Here is a 27,305-nt window from a genome sequence, read left to right on the forward strand (position 1 = left end):
TGAGTAGTGTGGTTCAACCCTTGAATTGATTGAAATCTCCTGTACGGAATGAGAGTTACTTACTCTAGAGAACATGTATTATGAATACTCTGTAGCGTAGGCTTGCACATGGCCGCTCCAATCACTTTGACATTGAAATTTGTATTCCTCCTGTACAAGCAGATGTAGAGATTGGCGTAAACTATGACTTGTAAATTATTTGGGCAGATTTCAATGAGATGTTACTAATTTGAGCGAGCACTCTAAACCCGTTGATGGTCCATGGGAAATGATTTAAGAGACCAAAACATTATCAATAGAGTGCACTAAAGATAAATGAAGCTTTGTTTTTTTAATTATTGAGATCGTTATAGCTGCTCAATAGTAATATTCTGCATGTTCTTGTATTTTAAAACAGGAAGAGGTGGGAGCACACTGCTTCACCTCCCAGCACAGTTCGCCCCTTAGCATTATGGTAAATGCAGTTCTAAGTATATGCTTACTTTAGATTTTACTGGAGTGTTCCACCAAAGTTGGTGCAGGTTAGTGCTGTACATCTCTAGACACGTGTTTCTGGATTTCATCCTTCATCACTAGAGAGAACAAGCATTTGCAATGCAATAGGTCTCGCATTTACACAAGTTTGATCTATTGGCATTGTAAATGACAATGCCTTTTATTTTATATTTTGGTTTTTAAAACGTAAATAAACGGCATTGTTATTTCCAATGCCAATAGCTTAAACCAGCGTAAATGCGAGATCTATTGCATTGCAAATGCTTGTTAATGGAGTACCTACCCCTCACAGTGTTACCTGAATACTGAAACATATGTCTGATGTGTGCGTCCTTGTACTGTCACCCTGCAGGCTGGCACCGTGGGTTAACGCTCGCCACTGCCTTCCTGGATTGGCAGGTCACGAGGTTGCATGCCGACAATGCCAAATCAGCCTTCCGTCTTTTTAACAATGTAAATGGGCTACGAGAAAAATTGTAAAAGCTGCTCTTTACAATGCTTAGAAACCGTTTGGGTTAAAAATTAAGTTACTGTGGTAGGAAATAATGGAAGTGCTTGCGCTTGTTCGAAAACATTCCTAGAATAGTAAATATATGCTTGAGAACTGCAGAAAGATCAAAGCCTGCTTGACAGCGCATCATATTTTATTTTTCTCGTTGGCCATGTACTCTGCGTGCTGCGGCTCCTGACTGTGACCGACTTCAGTCATTTTACTGCAAGCAGAGGGTGTTTTCCCTTAAAAAAATGGCAGGCCAAAAATGATTTCTGTATGTTGCAAGCTTGTTATATCCATTTGGGATCAGCTAAATAAAGGGCATTGTATGTGACAATAGGAGAAGACGCTTTCAAGTGGCTGACAGGTTCAGTGCTAGAACAGGAAGACACCAGAAGTTGAATCCCGCCACCACATGTGACCAAATTGTGTGACACTAGACACACACCTTTAGGAATATGTTGAATCTAGCATTGAAAGAAGATTCCTGTAACGCCGCAAGACTGATCTTTTAAGACTGTTCTTCGAATAAAATACAGACTTGGCGCGAGTGAGCGAGGAACACCAGATATGAAACGTGATTCACATTCAGTTGAACTCCTACTGCCCGACATTAACTGGACTTGTATTTCTTACTGTAAAGCGCTATGAGGTACACTTGAGTAGACTTGCAGCGCTACATAAATCTCTTAAATAAATGATTTCACTTTCCTGTGCTGTATTTCCCTCATCTGCAGAAACTGGAGAGTGCTTACATATGGCTGAATGACCGGCACTTAATACTGTCTGCACCCTAATATTGGATATTTACATCTGAAGTTACCCATGCAGGGACAGATGCTGCATTCTTCTCGCGCTGTACATTATATGTTGGTCTAATAGAATTAAACTCTGTCTCTATATTGTAATTAGTAGTGGGTGCCCGATTACATGAATGCACGGCATGACGAGCAGCTGTGTGGTGAGTGTAATGAACGCCCTCGTGTGTTTGTACTATTTTCCAGTCTTTTACGTTGATATAATGAGCCACCAGTTTAACTCGTAGAAGTTGCAATTGAGGCGTTGGGAATCGGACATTGTTAAAAAATACAAGCGCGGCACCGCAAGTTAAATGCGAGAGAGGGAGCAGGCGGTGAGCCCGCAAGTGGTGCGCGCGCCACAGCGAGCCATGTGGTTTCAATGATCTCGCCCGTGTCTGGGCACGATAATTGAAACCACATGGCAGCGGTGCGCGTAATAGACACCAATAGGCCATGGGCGCGCAATGCGCCCGCCTTTGGCCAATTGCGTGCTGTCTTTTATAAAGACGCACACAAAGGCTACTAGCGTGAGCCAAAAGGAAAAGCACACGCATGAGCATGTGCGATTCCTAGGTCAGTTTTGAAACCCCCTACAAGAGGTCTCTCGCTGAGCAAGCAGTGCTATGCACTGCAACACTAGGCGCGAGACCCAACACAAACAAATTTTATATGGGGTTGCCGAGAAGGCTGCCACAATCCTTACAGGTCTCAGTACCTCTCACAGGCGCATCTCCACAAGCTCGTCAGCTCAATGGCTCAAGGGAGCCTTTTCAAAACAGGAAGGGGTGGGAGCACACTGCTTCACCTCCCAGCACAGTCCGCCCCTTAGCATTCTGGTAAATGCAGTTCTTAGTATATGCTTACTTTAGATTTTAATACGTGTTCCACCAAAGTTGGTGCAGGTTAGTACTGTACATCTCTAGACACGTGTTTCTGCATTTCATCCGTCGTCAGAGATAAACAAATTTTATATGGTGTTGCTGAGAAGACTGCCACAATCCTTACAGGTCTCAGTTCCTCTCACAGGCGCACAGGTGTCTCCACAAGCTCGTCAGCTAAATGGCTCAAGGGAGCCTTCTTCAAAACAGGAAAGCGTGGGAGCACACTGCTTCACCTCCCAGCACATTTCACCCCTTAGCATTATGGTAAATGCAGTTCTTAGTACATGCTTATTTTAGATTTTACTGAAGTGTTCCACCAAAGTTGGTGCAGGTTAGTAAACCACTACAGCTAAAATTCAAGAAAGAAATCACTGAACTGCATTTACCACAATGCCAAGGTGCGAACTGTGCTGGAAGGTGAGGCAGTGTGCTCCCATCCCCTACTATTTCAAAAGGCTCCCTTGAGCCACTGAGCTGACGAGCTTTTGGAGATGCAGCTGCGCGCCAGAGAGAGGTACTGAGACCTGAGAGACTGTGGCAACCTTTCCAGCAACCCCAGAAGAAATTTTCATTTTTTAGCTCTACTGATGACGGATAATATCCAGAAACACGTGTCTAGAGATTTACAGCACTAACATGCACCAACTTAGATGAACCACTTTACCTAAAATTCAAGTAAGAAATCACTGAACTGCATTTACCACAATGCTAAGGGGCGAACTGTGCTGGGAGGGGAGGTAGTGTGCTCCCATCCCCCTTCTATGTTCTTGTATTTTGTTTTTGCGTGTATAGGCTGTGTTACGTGCTACTGTGTACTACGTGACAATTTGAAAGGTAAATAAATTGTTTGAAACTATTGTAATTTGTTTTTCGTAATACAAATTGTCCCACTAATTTATGAGCCTTTAAGGAGGCTCAAACCAAATGGGTAGAGGGTACCTGTTTTGGGCTCTTGAGAATCCTCAAACCCATTTTTGGTCTTTTCGACCCTAGCTCCCCACAAACCATCATTCAGGCGGTAATTCTGTTCCAGTTAGATTACTGTGACATCTTGTATCTGGGAATCACCAAGTCAGTCATCAGTTCACTTCAGCTGGTCCAAAATGCTGTGGCCAGGTTGCTATTCTCCCTCCCAGAATTCTGCCCCACCTCCAGTCTTCATAAACTACATTGGCTACCTGTGGATAAGCGCATTAGCGTGAAGACCCTGTGTGTCGCTCACAAGATCCTGCACCCCCATCTTGTCTAACCTCCTATCTCCTTACCGACCCTCTCATCCCTTGTGCTCAGCCGATCTCAACTTGGCCATTGCCCCTAGAGTTAGGAAAGCAGGAGCGCGTTCTTTTCGTGCCAAGGCCCCAATTCTCTGGAACTCACTTCTTCCCATCAGGAACACAGAGAACCACTTGCATTTCAGAAACACCCCGAAGACATTGCTTTTTTTACCCAACTAGCATCCCTCTTTTTTTCCCTCTGACAGGTCAGCAAATGTAGCTTGTTCACCCTCAAGGTCCAGCGCTGGGAAGCCCCCCCGTTGGGGCAGCTATGAGCTTAACAAACGCTATTACATAACATTTTATTTTCTGACCTTGCGTTAAGGGTTACCTACCAATTAATGCTTTTACAAATCTCTGGCTGAGTAACAAATTCCAACCTAAGGGCTGCCCCCGTTCTTGCTCACATGAATCGATAGGCCATGTTCTTTTTGCTTGTACATCCTATGCGAAACCGAGGAGCAAATGGTTAGCTCCAGTGTGCAGACACCTTGGAACTCGAAATTCCAAAGAGGCCTTGCGCATTTTGAAATCTGGTGCTAGACCTTTATTCGCTTGCGCAACTGCAAATTTTTAGGCCACTTTTGGGCGATTAGGAGGGTGCCGCAAATTCCCTTGTCTAGTCCCGAGAGCTAACAAATGTGACGATTCGTCTATACAATATAAATTGTCAAAGTTGCTCCTTTAATATTGTAAATAGCTGCTTTTGTACTAATATTTTATGCATTTTAACATCTTCAGTGATGTTTGATTACGAGAAATGGCGATTTAAAAAAAAAAAAAAGAAAGAAAAAAACTTATGAACTGTGTCGTCCTATGCTCAGACTGTAAATTCGGGGTCTGTCCCACACAAAATACATGAATGCATCTGCACTTCAGTTATGGGGTTCTATTGTCCTGCTACGAATCGCTGGAGGCACTCAAATCATGATCTATCCAAGAATTGCATCATTTACGCTCTTTTGTATGTTGCTATTACCGATTTTTCTAATTGTAACTTGTTTTAACAGTCATTTGAATGTTGCTTTGCAGCCCAGAATGTATTAACTAGGACTTGTATGGCTGTATCTTTTATGTTTTTTTTAATCCGAAATAAAGAGAATGATTAAGGGTTGCCAAAAAAATAAAACAACCAAAAAAAACGACAATTTGCCTAAAATATTACAGGTGCAATACATCAAGAGAGGCCCTCTGTTGCGATTGTTGTGGATTTAAGTATCTGACCCAGACTTGGAGGTGAATTTTGCAGTCTTGTTGGTATGAATCATGAAGTTCTTTAAGTGACACCTATATAGTAAGAAATGTACTGCTCGCTGGGCTGTTTCTTCATAGAAAGGAGGTACTTCCAAAGTGTGACAAATCCAAATCTAAAGACCAGTTTTAGAATGCACCAATAAAGCACGCAAATTACAAACATGGACACCCCATTTTTTGCACAGTGCTACAATATATGTTACTCAACCTATTTTACTCGGAGGTAAAAATGAATAGGTCATTAAAATAACATCTGTGCTTACAGGCAAGACAAAACCCTAAATTGTCAGAATAACATTTTGAATGAAATCAATAACTACAGTTGCCTTTCTTAAAAAGCCTGTGTATTTTTTGGTAGCACTCAGATCTCTTCAGTATCAATCTGATTAAAGGATTGTTAACAGCTAGACAGAATATGCCACACAATTTGCGCATGCATATAATTTACTTTAACTTGCAGCATAATTGGGTCCTCCAAATGCTATTTTTTTTTTTTAAACAAACTTTATTGCCTTTTATAATGCTCACATCGGATACCTGTAAAACAGCATTACACATTGGTCTTGGGCGGAAAGTACAACCCATTGACCTGCTGATGCTGTCGATATCCTCGTTGTGCCCCCTCAGTGCATTACCTCCAAATGCTATTTTATAAGGTCTAAATACTCAATTTACAATAGTTTTTCTCAGGACCCACCCATAGAGCATGGCATACACTGGATGTACTTTTCTCCAAACCAGAACTAACGACTATTCAACAAAACTCACCAGTTACATGGACTGATCACCACATCACCTTCTCATTCAAGATCACAAATAAAACATCAACTAAAGCCCACCAACCGACTTTAACCTATAGACAGTGGAACAAACTAAACATGCAAGAGTTAAAAATCACACCAAACAAATACTCAACAGGAAACACTCAGTAGAAACATTGTTTGAATGTATGCACTCAGCCTTTGAAGAAAATTTCAAAACAAGGCAACAGAAAGAAAGGCCCTTGGATGAATGAAGAGTTGAAAAAATATAAAGTGCAACTAACACTCGACACATGGCTCAAGTTCAAGAATCCTCAAGACAAAACAGCCCCCACACATACGCCACAATGTATAAATCATACATAAAGAAGGCGCAAACAAATCCACTACCCCGGTACAATTGACAATGCCAAATGCTCTGTCAAGGAATTCCATCAAATTATCAGAAATGTGGAGAGGGAGGGCATGGTGGAGTTGGTGGTGGTGGAAGGTGAGGCGTGGGCTGGTAGCCTTGTCTTTTTTTTTTTTAGGTATTGGGATGTCCAATTCCGCCTCAACAGGTAACTGTGTTTTTTGGTGTAGGCGAGGCAATAATTCGCCATGTGCCTACCTGAATGTGGATTTTTCACTGTTTAATGTCCATTTTTTCAAGTATAGACTTGACCGGGGACATGGAAGCAGAGGACTGCTTCGAGAGTTTTGGATTAGTCGATTTCGGAATGGAGGCTTTGACGATTTTTTGTTTGGCACCGAAGGAGATGGAGCCAGTTGCAGCGTCAATCTCAAAGGCTTAGCGGATACCAAAGAATGTGCTCAATCCGAGAAGGTCGAACCTGAGGACTTCGCTTTGGTTGAAGTTTTCGGAGCTGGGCCCAAAGCTGGGGTTTCCAAATTATCTTTTTCAGAACTGACCATGGCCAGATGGCAGTGCCGGTTCATGACCAATAAAAGTGGAAAGTGGGAGTGTTTGGAAGTCTTTTTGTTTGGAGCTGAGGCGACAGTTCTCACACGCTGCCCGAGTGTCAGGAAGTATTCCAGGTCCACCTCCACATCAGGGCCGGAGACCTGTTCGATGGAGAACGCCATTTCTTCTTCGGCAGCATGCTCTTCCTGGACGTGCTCCTCATTGAAGATGTTGGGAGTATTGTCTTCGCTGTGGCGAGAAATCTCCGGTTGACGCGCCCTTCGATCACGAAGTGTCTTTTTCGATCTGAAATACTTGAAGGCATTACAGTCGGCCTTGCGGTGATCGGTGTATGGATATTTAGCCCGACACTGGGCAAAATCCAAAAGGTGTTAGTTCCATCAGTAATACATTTTCCATGCAGATGGTGGACGTGGAAGGGTAGGCCAGAGACGAGCAGCACCCGGAAGGAGGATCGATTGAAGTCCCAACCGATGAAGGTTCGAGCAGTGCAGAAATGGAAACAGCACGATTGAGATGCACTATACCGTCAAAGACAGGATAGGACCAAAGACTCATTCCAAACTGAGTTGAACATGTGTGAGAAAGTGCCATCTTTCTTGCATGGTATGCCCCCACTTTTTGCTAAATTGCTGAATGTACTTTGATTGAGTGTACCCTGGGTTCCTGCCAATCAGGTGCCCAGGGCCTATGTTCCTTCCTTAAACCACACAAACTCCAAATTGGCAAACCCTAGCCACATGTCAGCCCCTAGTAAATGGTACCCTAGGTACCCAGGGCCTTGTGGCCAGGGGAGGCCTCTAAGGGCTGCAGCACTCATTGTGCCACCCTCAGAGGCCCTGTACCCTTACACACACACACTGCCCTTGCAGGCTGAGTGTCTGGGTGCAGGACAAAACAAAGAGTCGACATGGCACACATCACTGTGTACCATGCCCATCACCTACACTGCCAAGGCATATGTCAGCCACCCCTCTAGCTGGGTGCATTACGCCTATGGTGTGGGCGCAGGAGCAGGAGCCCTGTGCCCCTACAGTACCCGGGTCCATTCCTGGGCGCTGTAAGTGCAGTGCTGTCATTTAAGAGTCCATGGTGCTGAGAGCTCGTCAAACACGAGCTCCACAGCACCATAATGGCAACACTGAAGCCTGGGAAGTTTGGTATCAAACTTCTCAGCACATTGAACCCACACTGATGCCAGTATGGGATTTAATGTACTAAGCACCCCAGAGGGCATCTTAGAGATGCCCCCTTACAGCTAACTTACAACCCACGTCTGCTCGGAGGCTGCCCAGGCTGCCACACAGCAGACACGTTGCTGGACCCCTGGGTGGGAGAGCTCCTGCTCTCCCGGGCCTGCAACAATGCACATCCTGGGTGAGGTGAGAAATCTCCTCCCCCAGGACGAGCAAAGGGAAGCTTCAAAGGCATGCCGCCATTTGGAGTTTCCCCAGGCCACTGCAACCCCCCACTCTGGCGGGAAGCTTGGCCGGAAACCCCATACAAGGACAGGGGATGTGCCAGCCTGCCCACCCCACCCCTCAGGTGGGGGAGGCGAGGTGAAGCACATCTCCGGGCTCTCGCCATCTTGAAGATGGGAGGCCCTACCCTATCAGGATTAGGCTACTGCCCCCTCCCACAGGAGAGAGGCAGGATAGGGGGTGTACCCACCCCAGGACAAGGACCCATTGGTCCCTGGCCTTCACCTACCTGTAATGCCCCTAAATCTAGTATTTAGGGGCACCCTGAACCTGCCTTCCTCAGATTCCAGATAGAAAACTACAAGAAGAGCAAGAAGAACAAGGACCTGCCCTGCAGCTGCTAAAAAGAGAAGAAGACACCAACTGCTTTGGCCCCAGCCCTACCGGCCTGTCGACTCTCGAACCTGCACCAGCGCGGCAACTCTCGTGGCCAGCAACCTCACCAACCCCGGAGGACCTGGCTACCTTTTGGCTCTAAGCCCCTGGGACTCCCATGAGTAGAGGCTCTACTCGAGAAACCTATTTTTAACCCCTGGCAGCAGCCCGGAACCGCGGACCCAACACACTCTGCACCAGCCAAGCCTGGCCAGTGCCGGAGTGGACAAAGACCCTGAGGACTACCCCACGGCGACTGTGACCCCGAGTCCGGCACCCAAGGACCCCCCTCGACATTCCGGAAGAAGCCTGCAGCCTCAGAACAGAGTGCCACCCCAACCGCGATCAACAAGAGGGTAAGATTTCCGACATCAAAAGGCACCCCTGCACCCGGCGCCCTACGGCCCCCTGTGCCCAATCCCGGGGTACCCACCTAACCTACAACTACCCAACTTACCTCTCGAAGTGGTGGTGGCACCTGAAGCATCCTCGTCCCCGAGCTTGCAGCCTTTTTCCAAACCGGAACATTCCCATTGATTTCCATTGAGCGCCCGACGGCTCAAAAGCACCCTGCACCCAGCCGCCCGAGTGGCCCTGGCAGTGCACTCTCTACACTAACCTACTTCCCCACTTGCCCTGAGTAAGTGACCAGGAGCCCAGCTCCCACAGCCGCGTGGCTTGCCAGACAGCAGCCACCAACCAAGGCCCCCCTATCCCTCATAGGATAACATTGGGCCTAACTCTCTCTGCACCCGGCCGTCCTGAAACCGCTGAGGGTGAACCAACTGTACCTACCTGACACTGGGGGACCCCTGAGTCTATGCCCGGAATTTCAAGTCTGCCAGTCGAGTACTTACCCTTAAGCCGCTAACTTCATTTTCCTCATAGGGTAACATTGACTGGCTTTTACTTCAAAAATCTTCTAAGTGTGAACTTTTCAAAACTGTAAAAATTCACCAAAAATCAGCCAAGTGACAAAAACGAATTTACTCACCTGCTCCTAGGTGAGCTCCCAGTGCTGGATCTTGGTGCCCAGCCCTGACTCTGAAAAGTGTCCACAACTATACTTACCTCCAACTCATTTTTCTCCCATAGGAAACCATTGTCTGCTTTTCTGTGAAATTTCTTCTAAGTGTCTATTTTTGCAAATTTGAAATATTCTTTTAAAATCGTACCATTTCTGCAAACGAAATTACTTACCTGTTTTTGATAAGGACCCCAGTCCTGGGTCTAGGTACCCAGTCCTGGATTACCAAAGTAACGATAAAGTACTCTACCTGCAATTTGAATTTCTTGCCATAGAGATCCATTGAATGTTTTCTTTGAAATATTTTCTAAGTGCTAACTTTTGAAACAGCTAAAAATCATTACAGTTATTAAGTCTACTTTCATCACTTGATTCTGAATACTGACCCAAGGCTGGATCTAGGAGCCAGACCTGGAATTCCAAAAGTAATCTGAAAAGTAATTTATTACAAATAACCTGAATTTACCATTGAGCTCAATGCATTGTTATGTTTAGGAAATAGGATTGTTTATTGCAACCAACTGTGACTGTTTACATACATTTATTGCTTAAGACAAAAGTATTTATATTCAACCTCTCATTCTGAGAAAGTATATTTTTATCCCCTTTGTGGTCCTAAAAATAAAACAAGCATATATTTTATATATATAAACCATTGGCCTAGAGTTCAGTTATTGAGTGTGTGAAACCATTTGCTGACTGAGTGTGTACAATAAATGCTTTACACTGTCCTCTGGTACTGCCTTACTGCTCGACCAAGCTACCACTTTTGAGAGTAAGGTCATACCTAACTTTGACCTCTATCAGCCTCTGGGGGACTGTGGACTCTGTACACCCTGTACCTATTAGGGAGCAGTATATACAGAGCCACTTTCTCACAACATGGAGGAGAGAAACCCGTACAAACCAGATAGCCGAGAGAAACCAATCTAACAAAGGAGGCGATGCTTATGCGCAATATCACAGAGAGGATAGTCACTCTGCCTCCAGACTGGAAAGACTGTGGAGAAAAACAAGTTCCACAACTCCAACCAAACACTAGATGGCAGAAGTATGAAGAGCATGTTTATCTACAGCCACATATACCATTGAACATAGGAGTTCGCAAGGTTCTATAATCTGACCTCTACCCTTTAGCATATATATGAAATCACTACCAACTATCAATATTTTCAAATTCACCTGCTCCAACTTTGCAGACACAGATAATTTTCAAACGACAAAATCCAAAGAACTTGCATCAAAGCTCAACTGGCATGGACAATTATTCACCTCAAGCAGAATTCCTTAAACTGAAATACTGGCCTGCAGTGATTGGGAAAACGATCCCCCTATATTTTCTGGTCAGATAAACTGGCACCCTGAATCTATAGTTTCAATGAATACTCAAGTGAACAACCTGTCCCAAGCAATTTTCTACAATAAAACCACTTAGAAGTATCTTTCCACATCATGGATTTCCTCGAAACATACAAGAATTAACATCACTCATCCTCTCAAAACTTGACTATACTAACAGAGTATACCACAGCACCTTACTCACCTATCAGAAGTGTACAAAGAATCAAAGACTCTGCCGCAAGGCTACTTCTAAATGTAAATCTACAAATTCTCATTTCTCCGGTCCTGAAGGATCTACAGATACGCTATTAAACTGCTGTGTATCACTTACAGAGCTGTTGATGGCAAAGGACCAGAATTCATCCAGCAAAACGATAACATAATCCCAACCCAGAAACTTACATTCCAGACTGGCAGCTCACTTAATTCCTGCTTACAGGAGGAAAAACAATGGTGGAACTACGTGGCAAAACTACAGCATTCTATCAGAGCTACTGAGAAGGACTAAGATTTCAAAAGATTAAGCCCATGTTATTTCCAATGTGATATAACCATGAATCCACACATTCTCATTTCCTGCCTTAAGACAAATATCCTCCAGGACCTACTAAGATCAAGGAGATGCTAAATCAGCAGAATCTCTTAAACAACCCCTAAATCAGGGTGGCACACATCCCAATAGAAAATCAACATCCATGCATTTTTCTCAAACACAACTGTATCAGAGCAAAATCTATAGATAGCCCCTTACTTAAAATCGCACGTAGCTCAGTTCTTCATATTAAAACAAGTACAAAGTTGAACAATATCAATAGCACTCAATATCTAAGTTTGTTGATGCGGTCTTTTCTTTTTACGAACAGAAAAACCTAAGGGAGAGCAACTTATATACCTGACCACAGGTAATCAACTTTCAACCGATCAAAGATTACCTCAATCAGCCCAAAAACTTGCATGAAAATAACTTTAGTTTTTTTTCAATGAATACATATACACATATACAAACACATACACACCAAAAACACACAAATACATTACACACACAAATACATAGACCCATACATATACACAAATACATAAATACATACATATATATTCACTGAAAAAACCCAAAGTTAAACATGATACTATTTGTCAGTGACCGCATTAACGTTCTGAACTAAAAGAAAACACAGAAATTCAACAGTTATAGTTAGACATCCAGCCATCACTTGCGTACCCGCCATACACTGCTTAGGACCTCACATTACAGCCCTCATGACATGTTCAATGAGATCACTGATGAAATCTCAAATGACAACTATTGACATCTCAAATGACAACTATTGACATCTCAAATGACAACTATTGACATCTCAAATGACAACTATTGACATCTCAAATGACAACTATTGACATCTCAAATGACAACTATTGACATCTCAAATGACAACTATTGACATCATCCAAACTTCGCTTTCCCGCATATTGGTCTATATGATAGAGACTTGACAGTAAGTACACAACATCTAATAAGAATATCAGCCATCATTACTACCATCACAGATTCTTCTCCCTTAGCTGTGCAAGGCATGCATTTTGTGTGACATTGACCCTATAGCATACACTTTAAAGGTAACATAGTTCACATACAGTCAACCACAGATATATGGGCAACTGTCATTGAGTACGCTGTTCAATCTGTTAACTGTTCACAGAAAGCTAAAATAGTGAATGCCAATTTCAAAACAAATGCCCTACTACGGAGAGCTTCAATCAGTATGAAACCCCTGACACAGAGCTTACATTAAGAAATTAAGTCGATATCCGTAGAGAACTGAATACTGTAAACAGTGTTTACTCTATGGAGAGCGCTCACTCTATACCACACTGTTCGTAAACACAAACTCACGAGAAATACAACAGTTTTCAAAAGAATCTACTAAGAAAAGTGTACATTCTATGGGGAAACAGCCTTTACAAGATTTTTACCTCGTTGTGCCTTTACCACGCATTTTGTAGCACGCATACTTTTACCGCAAATATGCATTTATAACGCATGCCAATACCACGCATTTTAGGTAAGTTGGGGGGTCTCCCCCCACAAATACATTGTTTTTAAATCTAAAAACAATGCGTGGTATCGGCAAGCGTTGTAAATGCATATCCACGGTAAAAACATGAGTGCTAAAAATGAGTGACAAAGGCATGCAATGTCGTACAACCCATTCTATGCAATAGCAGTGAAAAAGTTGACTATTTGCTACAAATAACAAAGATCTGAAAGTGCTAAAGTTCATACTACCTGCATCCCCCCATACTGTGGGGAAATTTACACAGATAGCCCATCTTCTGCAACAAAATAAGTATGCGCACCAAGGCAGGGCTAAAAAAATCATAAAAATTGTACTAGACCAGTCTAGTAACTTAACAAATCTACTCAATGTACTTGACTCGTAAACTGGTCTCAAACTGTGATCCTAGGCAAATATTTTGGCTGGTGGACCTGCCTTTTTCTTCATTATCACATAAATAAAGCACCTTCAAATATGTATGTTCACTATTTCTGCTACACAATAAAATTCTTTATTTACTAGACTAAAGTTTGCTACATGTATAATAAGAATCAAGCCCACATAAAGGGTAAACATGATGCCTAGCTTGCCTCAAATCACTAATAGCATTGTTATCTGGGCAGGAGCAGGAATATTTACCAGTTCATGTTTAACCCCTTGCATGCGTCGGACGGCCCCTGGCCGTCCTACGTCACGGTGGGCGTGTGCGTTGGACGGCCAGGAGCCGCCCGATCTTCGCACGCGTGGAATTTTCCTGCACCGCGGGGAAATTCCATCCGTGCCCAAAGGGTTAATAACTAATTTCATTGATATATTACTAAAGCATGATGTGATAGTGCACAGTCATTTACAGATGGCACATTTTCCATTGAAATGGCCACAAAGCTTTCCCACTAACATGCAGTTTTACTGATCAAACTATAAATCGCAAAAATAATGTTTGGAAATTGGGCTTCAACAAAAATACTTAAAATATGCACATCACCAAGTAAAATGTTCCAATTTGCTTTGATCCTATAAAATATTTTCCACCACAAAATTACAAAAATGTGTCTTCATAACTAGTGAAATATATTTGAAATGTTTTTATAGTTCACTTACTAGCCATTTGAGTGTTGTGTTAGAAACAAAGCCTGAAATCTTACAGCCTTTCATTTCACATGCTTTGCACAGGGTGATTGGGCCCGATAGCTTAGTACCTGGTGCACACACTCTTCTATGTTAAGTATCAATTAATATGTCGGCAATTCTCTTTAATAACTAAAGTCTGCTTACAAAAGTTAACTATTAACTATTACATACATTACACTGCCCTATTAGGAAGCCCACACCCCAACACTGAAAGGGAGGGGACATTGAAGATGTCCTTCACCAAGGTACTCCTCAAATTCTAAAAGCCAAGGGTTTCATTTCAGCTTGCTTCTACATAACTATAACATTTCGTCCTAAGGGGTGTTTGTGTGCGTGTAGGCTTTTTTGTTTGCTTTTTGTTTTTGTGTTCACGTGTGGTATTTGTTTTATTGGCTGTTTCCCCCATTTTCTTGTTAGTTTGTTAGCAATTGAACACTATGAATTATGGAAGTTTCTGCCAGACGGTCTTGTTCTCGTGTCTTCTCTTTGGGAGGTGCTCCAGATATGTGAATATTGCAAAGCCTATGTGCACTCAGTGTAACTTCACTTGTATCATGAGCATTCATCTGTGGACAGTGTTACAACCATTCATCTCCAGGGTTGAACTAGAACAGAAAATAGACCCGGGTACCAAAATGAAAGTGCACCACATTTGCAATTCAGGCAGTTTTGAAGTTGTACACACACGCTGACTAGGTAAGTTGCAAGGTATGGGAGCCTGCATTAATTTGTGCTGGCTGCAGGTAATGTTTTTGGTACTATCAGGGAAATTAATAGTAGAGACTGACCCACCAGACAGTTAAAGGCCCACATGCAAACAAAAAACCAGCTTGCCTACTGACATGAAATACCTGCTCTTCTGCCACTGCCAGATTGCCCTAGAAACCAGTCTGACGTCATGTCGAAGGTAGCAAGCTCTACCGATCAGCAGAAGAGCTGTGAACTGGAGGTTCGTCAGGAGCCACTGTTCAAGTAAGCCTAGGACCCGTGAAATTTGGAACAAAATATCAGATCTTGCTGACCGTGCTTGATGTGGGAAACAGCCTTTACAACACCGGCATTACAACAGAATGCCTCTACTATGCATCATTTACAACACATTGCCTTTACCACTCATGCTTTTATCATGCATGGTAAATGTATTTAAGGTATCTAGCCTGGCCCCAAAGTCTGCCGCAGAGTGCCACACACCACTTTTGGACTGCAGACGAATTAGTGTAAAAGAAAAAAAAAAAACAATGCAACAGCCTTTTCCATCTATTCACCCAGGATCTGGAACAATATCCATATATCTATCAAGGCCACCCAACTCTGCTCCAATCTAGGAACGAGTTGAAGACTCATCTCTTTTATTAAAAAATAAAAAACCACAAAATTACTATGTCTCAACCTTCCATAACCCAACCTAAAACTAAACAAGAGCTTCCCAAATATATGTGCCTCCAGCAGAACTGTGTCCGAGGAAATAAATGCGAGGGGGATCTTCGACAGAAACTTTAAGTAGCGACCTTTGATTAACTTCACTCAATTTACCCCAGCAAGTCAAATTAAGACTTTTGTAGGGACCCTGATGCTTGCTAGCATGGATCTCTTTGAATCTAAAGACATGAATATTATGGAGAGGACATAGTTTGGGGATCGAATGCCTACTACTAAGGGGGTCATTTTGACAAATGTAAATGGTTGATTAAGGGACATCTCATTTATGATCTTAATATACAGCTACATATTGCTTAAGGCCTATAAGCAGGATAACTTTAGGCACTCACGTTGACAATGCTACTTTTATCTCTGGTGTGAGGATTTTTGCATACTTATGCACACCTAGATGTTCTGTTTATATAAACAAAAATCCAATTAAAATAAAATTTTGCATTGCGCCACTGAAGAGAGTGAGACCCCCTGTGAGATGCTGGAGGTGGAAAGCGATGTGAGCCTAGCCGCTCAAGTTATCAGTGCACAGTGGTATTTGCAGTTCTCACTTGAGGTAGTAGTTCAGATTCAACTGCTTCATGATGTGGTATTAGGACAAGTACCACTCCAAAGTGCCCCTGTATTGTTAAATCTCCTGTGGGAGTGATTAAGTTGTCGAGCCTTTGGACGCATCTCTGTACTTCGAGTGTTATCTAACCTTATGAAATACAAGCAGCATGTGTAGCACCTTGAATCTGAACATCATATCACAACAACCAACTGCCAAAATGGAATGAGAAACCTATGCAGCTATGCCAGCAGTTTGTAAAACTGCACACTGTAGTTAATTTTATTAACCCACCCTGTGTTACAAACTAACAGCAAGAGCTGCCAAATGCATGCCTAAATAACTGAACCGTGTTGGAAAGGGGTTAGCATGGCCCTTGGAGAGGAACCGTAGGGCAGGCTGCACACTTTTTATGACCCATCTGTTGGGCATGATGGATTGTAATCCTGGGAGGAAATACTGAATCCTGAACCTCACTGGAAGGGCATGTGCCGCATAGGCCAAATTCAGGAAGCTTAGTGGCTGCAGTCTTCGGTGAAGGAGACTGGTGAAACTGCTGGCCTCCATGTTGCCTTCGAGCCCCACGTTCCCAGCCTCAAAAAGACTGGGGCAATTGCTGTAGTGGTTGAGGGTGACCATAATCGTCCCTATACCAGTGTCTTGAAGAAGCTTTAGAATTTTCTGAACTGATGTGGAAACTGCTTGGCTCAAGAGACCGAGAGATCGCACTATGGCTCTAATGTCCTTAAAATGATTCAGGGCAGAACCATGTTTTCACCAAAAAGACATCATCCAAAAAGAACATCCATGAGCAAGGCCTGTACATCTCCAGTCATTCAGTTTTATCTGGGTCAGCAGGAATCACTTATTTGGCTGCATTCGGACCACTACAAAGTTTGAGACAAAGTACCTAGGGTCTTTTCCGGGACCTCAGGCCAGCTCTTGCTGGCCAGGTCACAGAGGCCATGTGTGTACCAACCCAAAAACTGCATTGGCTGATTTCAACGTAAGGCTAGTTGAGGAGAACATTTGTTTTCCAAAAGCTTCAATCCTCCTGGACTGCCTACTGGAAGAGTTGTGGGGAATGAATTGGTGTTCACCCAGCTGGTTAGAGCCTGGACCACCAAACCCTCAGGATGAGAGCCATTAGTGACCAAATCAGGACCGTCCGGCACCCTCTAACACCTGGCCACCTGCCTATTCACTAGTGGGGGATGTGTAAGGGTTTTGTTTGTTTTTTAATATGGTCACCCCCAGGTTTTTGGACTGATGCTGCTGGTTTTTCGACTCAGAGTGCACTGAGGCCTGAAAAACAGATCTCAGTTCCAGAGCCTTGATCCCAAAGTAGATGTCAAATTGGCTGTGCTCGATTACCTGCAAGTCCTTAGTATATTGTACTCTGGTACCCCGGCATGTAAGTTAGAGGAGTATCCCTGGGCCGACAGCACTAGTTGTGCCACCCTGCCCCCCCCAAGAACAAAGAGTCCCCTAGTCTGCCACTGCAGACTGGTGAAGCAGTCCTGTACTTCTAGCCCGACTTTGCCATTGAAAGCAAAGACTGAATATGCTACTTACCAGTATGCATCTGTTCTTGGCATGTAGGGCTGCTGACATTCATATCTGTGCATAGATCGCCGCCTAGTGTTGGGTCCGGATGATTGCACATTGTTGTCCTGGAAGAGTCTTCGAAGTATCCTGAGATGGGTGACTCCTCCCCTGGACCACAGTGCGCATGGGCATCCTCTCCATCCCCAGATTGTTTTTCGCCATTGTGGCAGTGATGGAGTAGATACAGGAAGTGATGACCATGCTATACAGTAATTCTGAGAGCTGCAGCTGCGACAGGCGCCGGGGAGGAGGGTGGGCGATCTGAATGTCAGCAGCCCTACATGCCAAGAACAGATGCATACTGGTAAGTAGCATATTCAGTTCGAGGCATGTGGGCTGCTGAATTCATATCTGTGCATAGAATACACAGCAGTACCTCCTATTAGCGGCGGCTACCCGTGCCAGCTGCAGCAGTCTGAAAAAGAGTTTTGAGAACAGCCTGTCCTACAGCTGCCTGCTGTTTTGAGTGTACATCTACACAGTAGTGTTTTGTAAATGTATGTATAGTGGACCATGTGGCTGCTCTACAGATCTCTTGTAAAGGGATGTTTCCCAGGAAAGCCATGGAGGCCCCTAACTTCCGTGTTGAGTGGGCTCGTGGTGGAATCGTTAATGTGCGTTTAGCTTTTTGATAACAAATTTGGATACATTTAACGAGCCATCTGGCTATACCTGCTTTGGAAATGGCGTTGCCTTTGTGTTGTGGAGAGAAGGCAACAAAGAGTTTAGTCTTCCTAAAGTTTTTAGTTCTGTCAATATAGTACATGAGTGCCCTCTTTACATCTAGTGTGTGGAGCATCCTCTCAGCGACATTTTGTGGGTTTTGAAAGAAAACAGGCAGTTCGATGGTGTGGTTCATGTGGAACTGCGATATTACTTTAGGCATGAATTTGGGGTTGGTACGTAGTACGACCCGGTTTGCGTGAACTTGTATAAATGGCTCTTAAATGGTTAGTGCCTGGAGTTCACTAACTCTTCTTTAGGAAGTGATGGCAACCAGGAAAGCTACTTTCCAGGTAAGGCATTGAATCTCACAAGAATGGAGAGGTTCAAAGGGTGGACCCATTAGTCTGTTGAGGACCAAGTTGAGGTTCCACACCGGTGCTGGGGGGTGCCTTGGGGGAATCACCCGTTTAAGTCCTTCTAAGAAGGCTTTGATGGCAGGCACTCTGAATAAAGAGAGGTGCTGCCTGTTTTGGAGATAGGCTGCTATTGCGGTTAAATGGACACTTATTGAGGTGTATGCCAGGTTGCATCGGTATAGGTGTAATAGATAGCAGATTATGTTCTGAATAGATGCGTCTAGCGGGTGGATGTCATTGTAGTTGCAATAAATGACAAACCTTTTCCATTTGGCTGCATAGCAAGCTCTGGTAGTGGGTCTCCTAGCTTCCTTAATGATTTCCATACAGTCAGGTGGCAGGTTTAGGTAGCCAAACTCTAGGACTTCAGGAGCCAGATTGCCAGGTTCAGCTGTTGCGGATCTGGGTGTTGAATTTCTCCATGGTTCTGCGTCAAAAGCGCGGGTTTGATCCGCAGCCTTTGATGCGGCACCACGGAAAGTTCCAGAAAGGTGGTGTACCATGGCTGGCGTGCCCATGTTGGAGCAACCAGGATGAGTGTCAGTGAGTGCTGTCGCAGTTTGCGTGCCACCAGCGGTATCAACGGCGCTGGGGGAAAAGCGTACGCAAATCTGCCGGACCAGTTCATCCATATCGCATTGCCCTGCGACTGTGGATGTGGGAACCTGGCGGCAAAGCTTTGGCATTTTGCGTTTTCCCTTGTGGCGAATAGGTCTATCTCTGGATGACCCCACTGCTGGAAGTACGGTTGGAGTACTGATGGGTGTAACTCCCACTCGTGCATTTGGTGGCTGTGTCTGCTGAGCAGATCCGCCATCTGGTTGGCCTTGCCGGGGAGGTGTTCCGCCATGAGGAATATGTGCCTCTGAATGGCCCACTTCCACATGCTCTGAGCCAGATGAGACAACTGTGGAGAGTGTGTTCCTCCCTGCTTCTGTATGTAGTACATGGCAGTCATGTTGTCCGTCCGGATCAACACGACCTTGTTGCACAGGTGTACTTTGAATGCTTTCATTGCCAGGAAGATTGCCATCAGTTCCAGAAGGTTGATGTGCATCTTCTTTTGTTGTGTAGTCCATAGTCCCTGCTCTGTATAATTGAGTACATGAGCTCCCCATCCCTGGAGAGACGCGTCCGCTGTCAGTATTATTTGTGGGACAGGCTCTTGGAACGGTCGGCCCTTGCAAAGGTTTTGTGGATTCCACCAATGCAGAGAGTTGTATGCCCGACCGGTCACCAACACTAGGTCTTTCAACTGTCCTTGAGCCTGATTCCACTGACGTGCTAAGCACTCCTGAAGCGGGCGCATATGTAGTCTCGCGTGTGGGACTATGAAGATGCAGGAGGCCATCATGCCTATTAACTGCATGAACACTCGCGCCGGAAGGGAGTGTTGAGGTTTGAATTTTGAGATCAGCAGTTGCATGCTGTGGATTCTCACCAAAGTTGGCTGAGCTGTGGCAGCCAGAGTGTCGATTGTCGCGCCTAAGTACTGTTGTACGTGCGCAGGTTGGAGACTTGATTTTGGGTAATTTAGTGAGAATCCCAGATCGTGAAGAAGGTGAATGGTGTGGGACATGTGGGTGGCACATTGTTGTGCTGATTTTGCCTGAACTAGCCAGTCGTCCAAATAAGGGAAGACGTGAATATTTTGTCTTCGCAGATGCGCGGCCACTGTCGCCAGGCACTTGGTAAAGACCCTGGGTGCTGTTGTTACTCCGAAGGGGAGAACTTTGAACTGATAGTGATTCCCTTGAATGGTGAATCTGAGGTATTTCCTGTGTGAAGGGTGTATTGGTATGTGAAAGTATGCATCCTTCAGGTCTAGTGTAGCTAGGAAATCCCCCTGAGTGAGTAGCGGGAGAACCTGTTGGAGGGTGAGCATATGGAAATGCTCCGACAGTATATATAGGTTTAGGGGTCGCAGGTCTAGGATAGGTCGGAGCGAGCCGTCCTTTTTTGGGATCAAGAACTACAGAGAGTACACTCCTGTGCCCTGCTGGGCGGTGGGCACCACTTCTATGGCCCCCTTTGCGAGCATAGCAAGCACTTCTTGCTGGAGTAAATCTAAGTGTTCGGCTGACATAGGACGGTGCTTTGGTGGTATATTGGGTGGAGTGGAAGTTAGTTCCAGACAGTACCCATGTTGAATGTTGTCCCTGACCCACCTGTCCGTGGTGATGTTCTTCCATGCGGGCAGGAACAGCTGGAGTCGTCCCCCGACAGGTGTTAAGTGGTCGGGGGGTAGGGAGAGGGCGTCACTGTTTGTTTTTTGGGGAGGACCTGGTGTTGCCATATCCACGTCCCCTGCCCTTGGTGCTGGATCCACGATATCCACCCCTGTTTTTGTCGTAGGTGTCGCTGGCAGAGGGTAGGTGCTGACTGAGCCGGCTCCCGACGCAACCCAAATAGGGCGCAGGCAGCCACGGCAATACCTAGGAAGCCCCCGTTCACATACACGAGGGTTACACTAGCTTGGTACGCTCTCTCGGTTTCTGCTGACTAGGTCACTGTACCCCGCAGCCCCGTACCTCTCTTTACCTTTCCAAGACGCATTTTATGGACGCATTAGTGAGGAGTTGTCCTTCTCTAATGTGGAGCTCCGCTGACTCTTTATACTCCTCTGGTAGGTGTTGGAGCAGTGACTCTAGCGTGTCGTAATGTGACCTGTCGTAACGTGCCAGGAGTGCTTGTGTATTGGCAATGCGCAGGATATTGGCTGCTTGCGCTGCCACACGTTTGCCAGATGTTTCAAGGACCTTTGACTCTTTGTCTGGGGGAGGAGCATCACCAGTTGTCTGTGAGTGGGCTCTTTTGCGAGCGTTGGCAACCACCATAGAGTCTAATGGCAACTGACCCCCAATGTATTTAGGGTCACCAGGTGCAGGCTTATATTTCTTCTCAATCCTGGGGTTTAATACTCGGGCTCTTGTGGTGTCCTTGAAAATGTCTTTGGCAGGCTTCAGAACCCCTTTAAGCATGGGCAGAGTCTTGACAGTTCTTTCCGAAGATGCGAAAGTGTCAAGCAGGAAGTCCTCCTCAATGGCGTCAGAGTGCAGTTCCACCCCATGATGAGCAGCAGCCCGTTCGATAAGGGCGTTAAATGCGGCCGTGTCCTCTGTAGGAGAAGTTTTAATATTGTAGAGTTGCGCATCCTGAGCATGTGGCGTGACACTTGGGTCTGTGGGGTTATCCCATGCCTGATCAGGATCCTGTGTGTCATCGGGATCTGCGTCCCCGGAGTAGATGGTATCGTCCCCACCATATTCCTGCATTGGGTCCGATTCAGAAGGGGTAGGAGAAAAGGACTGCGGAGCTAGTTGGAGGGGATGGGAGTGTTCTTGTAGCACTGGTTCCTGCTCTGCTGGTAGCTTGCGTTTAAGAGGAATTTTATATGGCACCTCTTCCCTGACTGGCGTGATCTTGCGCTTGTGGAGCATGAGCCTGCCAGTGTCGGCGTCGATAAACTGTGGCCCTGAAGGGTCGTGTTCTGTTAGGCCAGAGGTGGTGGGCTGTGTGTGGAGGACACGTGTCCGAATTTGAAAGAGTTTCGGTGCCAATGTTGGTGGCAGCCCAAAGGTAATGTTGGTGGGTGAGGTAGTGTGGGGACCAGAGGTAGAGTGGAGGGCTACCTGGTCCCGGATACGTTGGAGAGATGCAGAGACCTGCTGCACAGCAAACTGAGATGGTGGTTTGGTGGGCATCTTGGTAGTAGGTGTGAAGGCCGACCCAGACTTTTTTGTCGGAAGGGGGTCACTGGCTTGAAGGGATGCATCAATAGTCGACGTAGTCTAGGACTTCTTCGGCATCGGTGCTTTAGGCGTCGACGTAGCCGAGGCGGCCATTTTGACTGCGGAGGCGACGGGCTTCGGTGTCGGCGCCGAAGGTGTTGGTGCCTTGTGGTGCACGAGGGCGCCCTTCCTCTGTGCGTCAACCGCGTCTGCTGCAGTGAGCTCGGCACTTTTGTAAGCGTTCGGAGCCGACGACTTTTTTCGGCATCGGCACCGGGGCAGTGGACTGTTTCGACGCCTTTGATCCGACCACCACCAGTTTCGCTTTTGAAGGGACTGGAGCGATGGATGTCTTTGGGTTTAACAACCCGGTCGTCTTGGGTAATATTGGCTCTTGCATAGTGTTCAGTGCCGGGCTGGAAGGCGGGGCCGATGAACCATGGATTAGGTCTCGGGTAAGGCCCGAAGGCGATCCCTCGACCGGAGCCTGACGACTAATTTCGGCCTCCGTTTCGACGGATTGGCCTAGCTCCTCGGGAGAGCTGTCTTCTTCAGCCCCATAGGCTTCGTCTATGTCCCCTACCTCGTCGACGGCTTCTTCACGTCGAAAGAGTTCTTATTCATCGTCGTCCGATTGGGAACCATGCTCCGAAGCGGGGCTAGATAGTATTTCTTCCACGCTCTCGGCGTCCTCGTCCTCGGTGCCGAATATGTTGGTGGGTGCGGGCGCCTCGAGCCTCGCCGCCCGTCGGTTCCGTAGAGTTTTCTTGGATCGGAACCGCGCGCAGGCCATGCACTTTGATTCGTCGTGATCCGGCGAGAGACATTTGTTACAGACCGGGTGGACGTCGATGTGAGGGTACTTGGCGTGGCACAACGGACACCTCTTGAACGGAGTTCTCGATTCCATCGTCGATGGAGCGTCGAAGTTTGGACCAATTCGATTCGAAATGTTGAAAAGGGTGTGTTGCACTAGGACTAGTAGTCGACACCGAACGGTAACTGTACCGACGAAAACTATAGGCCTTTTGGCCTAAAACTAAGTATTCCGAAGTTGAGCTAAGATAGTTGCATCCGAACCCAATGGCGGAAAAAAAAATCTGGGGATGGAGAGGATGCCCATGCGCACTGTGGTCCAGGGGAGGAGTCACCCATCTCAGGATACTTCGAAGACTCTTCCAGGACAACAATGTGCAATCATCTGGACCCAACACTAGGCGGCGATCTATGCACAGATATGAATTCAGCAGCCCACATGCCTCGAACAAAGTGACTACCTCCCCTGTACATCTGCGCAAGTCACCCAGTGTGGCAGGCCTACGAGCCCCAAGGCAGGGTGCAACAAAGGACAAGCAGAACATGTATTTTACATGTCCCGACGGTGAGCATGCAAACCACCATTTTTACAGGAAAGAATTGGTCACCCAATTGGTGAGTACAGGATTACACGTTGACCCCTCAGCTGTGCTAACTCCTGAACTGTGCAACCAAAGTGGGCACTGCAAGGTATCAAACAACTCATTACATTGAGTCCGACTTTTATCTCAAGTAGAAATAAATCTAACTTGTTGCAGTGTGTAGCTTTTACAAAGCTGCCACTTAGGTGCCTTTAAAACTTCGATGCCTTCTCAGGCTCACATGGAGCCTGTTGCACGAGACCACTTGTTGTCCTCCTGGGAGTGGGCAGAATGGTGCATCCTGGGAAAGCCAGATACCACACTCCACATGAAGTGGTCACCAGGTGGGAGGGAACCTGGTAGCCCATTGGCTACCAACCACATTCTGAACTGAGGGCATTTTCAGAACATTGGAGGGGCACCCTGGCACCCAGACCTCCGATCTCAACCGACTTGGAAGAAGGACTTCCCGCTGCACTGAGGGATCAGCAAAGAAAGGCTGCACTGTACTGTCGAAGGCTGCACCTGCTGGCTAGAAAAGAGACTGTCTGCTGTGCCCTGCTCAAGGAGAAGCAGTGTCTCCACAGCCCACTCATGCCAAGAGAACTCCAGGGGCCAGCTGACTGGTCTCCTATTCGCAGCACAGTAACACAATAGCTGAAGAAGCCTGCTGGGGCAATTGGTAGCCCAAAGTCTTCAAGTCACTACCAACACCACCGTTCAGCACCAAGGACCAAGACCCGACAGAGTATCACCTGAGCTCGCTGAGCATTGGAGTGCAGTTGGAGTGTCTGGAACCCTCAGAATGCAAGTTAGACTCAGGAAGGATTTGCCGGTGAAGTCAACAAGGGGCAACTGGCAGTCCAGTAGCAGCTGGACTTCGGCCGACTGGAAAGGACTTCGTGAGACGTAAAGCCTGCAACCAGGATCCCCTCACCATCTTCGTGGACAGAGGAATTTCTGCAGAAAGACCCTCGTCTACCATGTTACATCTACAGCATCCTTGGAGCAACTTCAGCATCCTTTATCTCTTGTATCGTTGAATCCATTGCAAAGCTGATAAAGTGCCTGGTACTGCCGGAGGACTGCTTTGTCTGTGGCGGTAACAATTCATCAGAACTTTGCTTGTGCCTCTGACTAGCTTCCTGCTGGATCTAGTCACCCGAGTACTTCTAACTAACTGCATTGACGCTCACCTAAGTTTTCTCTGAAAGCATTTTCAAGTATCCAATTAGTTGACTTTGCCAAGGCTTGCTCGCAGCTGAGTCAAATTGCTTGGATTTATTCTTACTTTGAAAATGATCTTTGGACCTCTCCAGTAGATATTTTTAGTTCCAGTGTCTAAATTCTTATAAATACAGTCTTTTATAAATTGGTGTCTGATTTCTTTAGTGTCGAGTCAATCTCTTCAACTGTTTTGGTGCTGTTTAAATGGTTTACACTTGATTCTCTGTGCAAACCTTGCTGCTCAGTGCCACAGCTACCCAGGGTTGAGCCGAGCGTTTTACAGACAAAACCTACTGGAAGGAGAGGGGTAGTCAGTTTATTAAACGGGGAGGTGGCACAACCACACCATATAATACACCCCACTTCCTCACATAAAGAACCGGACTTTGACCTTCACCTGTCCATCTGACTACTACTGCAAATTATGCCATCTATTCCATAGGTGGTTCAAGTGTCAGGTCCAACCCTATGCAAGGGGCTGTATAAAACCACTGGCCTCTATTAAGTCCATGTAAAATGGTAACTGCCATAGAGAGGGTGGTGTTCACCATCATGGTGGTGTACCTTGTTAAGAGTCAAAAACAAAAAGATAGTGAAACTCTACTGGTGTGGCCACCCTGAAAGAGGTACACCAAATGTATAATTCAGAGTCACTGTATCATATGCAGGGTCACTGGAATTAAGCAATTGTGCAGCAGCAGCTATTTTGGCTTGCTTATAGAACTGACGCATTTGCTACATAATCTATCATCTGCTGCATAATCTGCAGATTTTAACAAAAATAATAAGTTTGTTTCTACCTTAAAAGGTTGAAAAGTTACAAAAAGAGCAGGGAAACAAGTTGCTGCGCAGTGGAAGGACCTTTGCAAAGCTGGATTGGTCACCTTTCTGTTGCTCATTGGTACATAAGGGTGTTAAACAAGTGCCAATGAGGTGCAGCCAACACCCAGTGTTCACAATTTTAAAAAAATAATGAAATAAACAAGTAATACTATTACAAAATGTGCGTTATGCTGCATAATTTGCCTTTTCTTGCTGCATAATTTACTCAACCCTGCTACATAATTTGGCACTCTTGATGCACAATTCCAGTTGCCCTGATTGTAAGTGTGCAGCCACAGTGTGATTGAGGCGATTGTTGCAGAAACATCCACATTCAGCCCATCAAAAAATTCTTCCTTTTAATCTTAATTGTACAAATTGTCTGCCCAGCCAACATGTTTCACCTCTTCCACGGGATTCATTAGGGAATAATTAATGGATATACTCTTACACAAACAATGGACGTTCAACCCATGAGTATCTAAAAGTACATTTACAACATACATCTCATATAGACCGTTTTGGTAATGCTACATTTTCAGCTTCTTTCTTATTTGTATTTATAATATTTGTGTATTTATAATATTTGTGCAGTATATGAGATTTGTTGGCAGTTGGATCTCTGAGTGTAAGCACCCAATATTAGACCCGACAGCCACAGGGTGGTCTCCTTGCCCTCCAACTTTTTGCCTTCCTCCTTCCCTTCTCTGACCAAGTTTTTGCTGGTATCAGGACCCTGAGAATTATTCCACTGCTAAACAGTGCTAAAATATTTGTACTCTCCTCTAAACATGGTAACAATGGTTCATCCCCAACTGGCAAATGTAATTTCCTTATAAATCCCAATAAAGTGGTAATACATGTACCCAGGTCCTGTAAGTTAAATGTTACTAGTGGGCCTGCAGCACCGATTGTTCCACCCACCTAAGTAGCCCTTTAACCATGTATCAGACCTGCCATTGCAGAGCATGCGTGTGTACTTTACAATGCTATGTCGACATAGCAAAATAAACCCTTTGCTAGGCCAAAACCCTCCCTTTTTAGACTTATGTCAACCTTAAGGTAGGCCCTGGACAACCCAGGGTGCACTGTATTTAAATAGCAGGAAATGTACTTTAGCTTGACTTGGTAGTGAACAATTCTAAAATTAGTTTTTCACCCCAGC

At 45.4% G+C, this 27,305-nt stretch overlaps 1 protein-coding gene across 2 annotated transcripts in view; it reads right to left on the reverse strand.

The window, feature by feature from the left end:
- The window catches only part of BTAF1 (B-TFIID TATA-box binding protein associated factor 1), an 852,875-nt gene that overhangs the window by 397,141 nt on the left and 428,429 nt on the right, over positions 1–27,305 (reverse strand). The window lies entirely within an intron of this gene.

Source organism: Triturus cristatus, chromosome 1_2 (genome assembly GCF_964204655.1).
Source record: "Triturus cristatus chromosome 1_2, aTriCri1.1, whole genome shotgun sequence".
Classification (NCBI taxonomy): domain Eukaryota; kingdom Metazoa; phylum Chordata; class Amphibia; order Caudata; family Salamandridae; genus Triturus; species Triturus cristatus.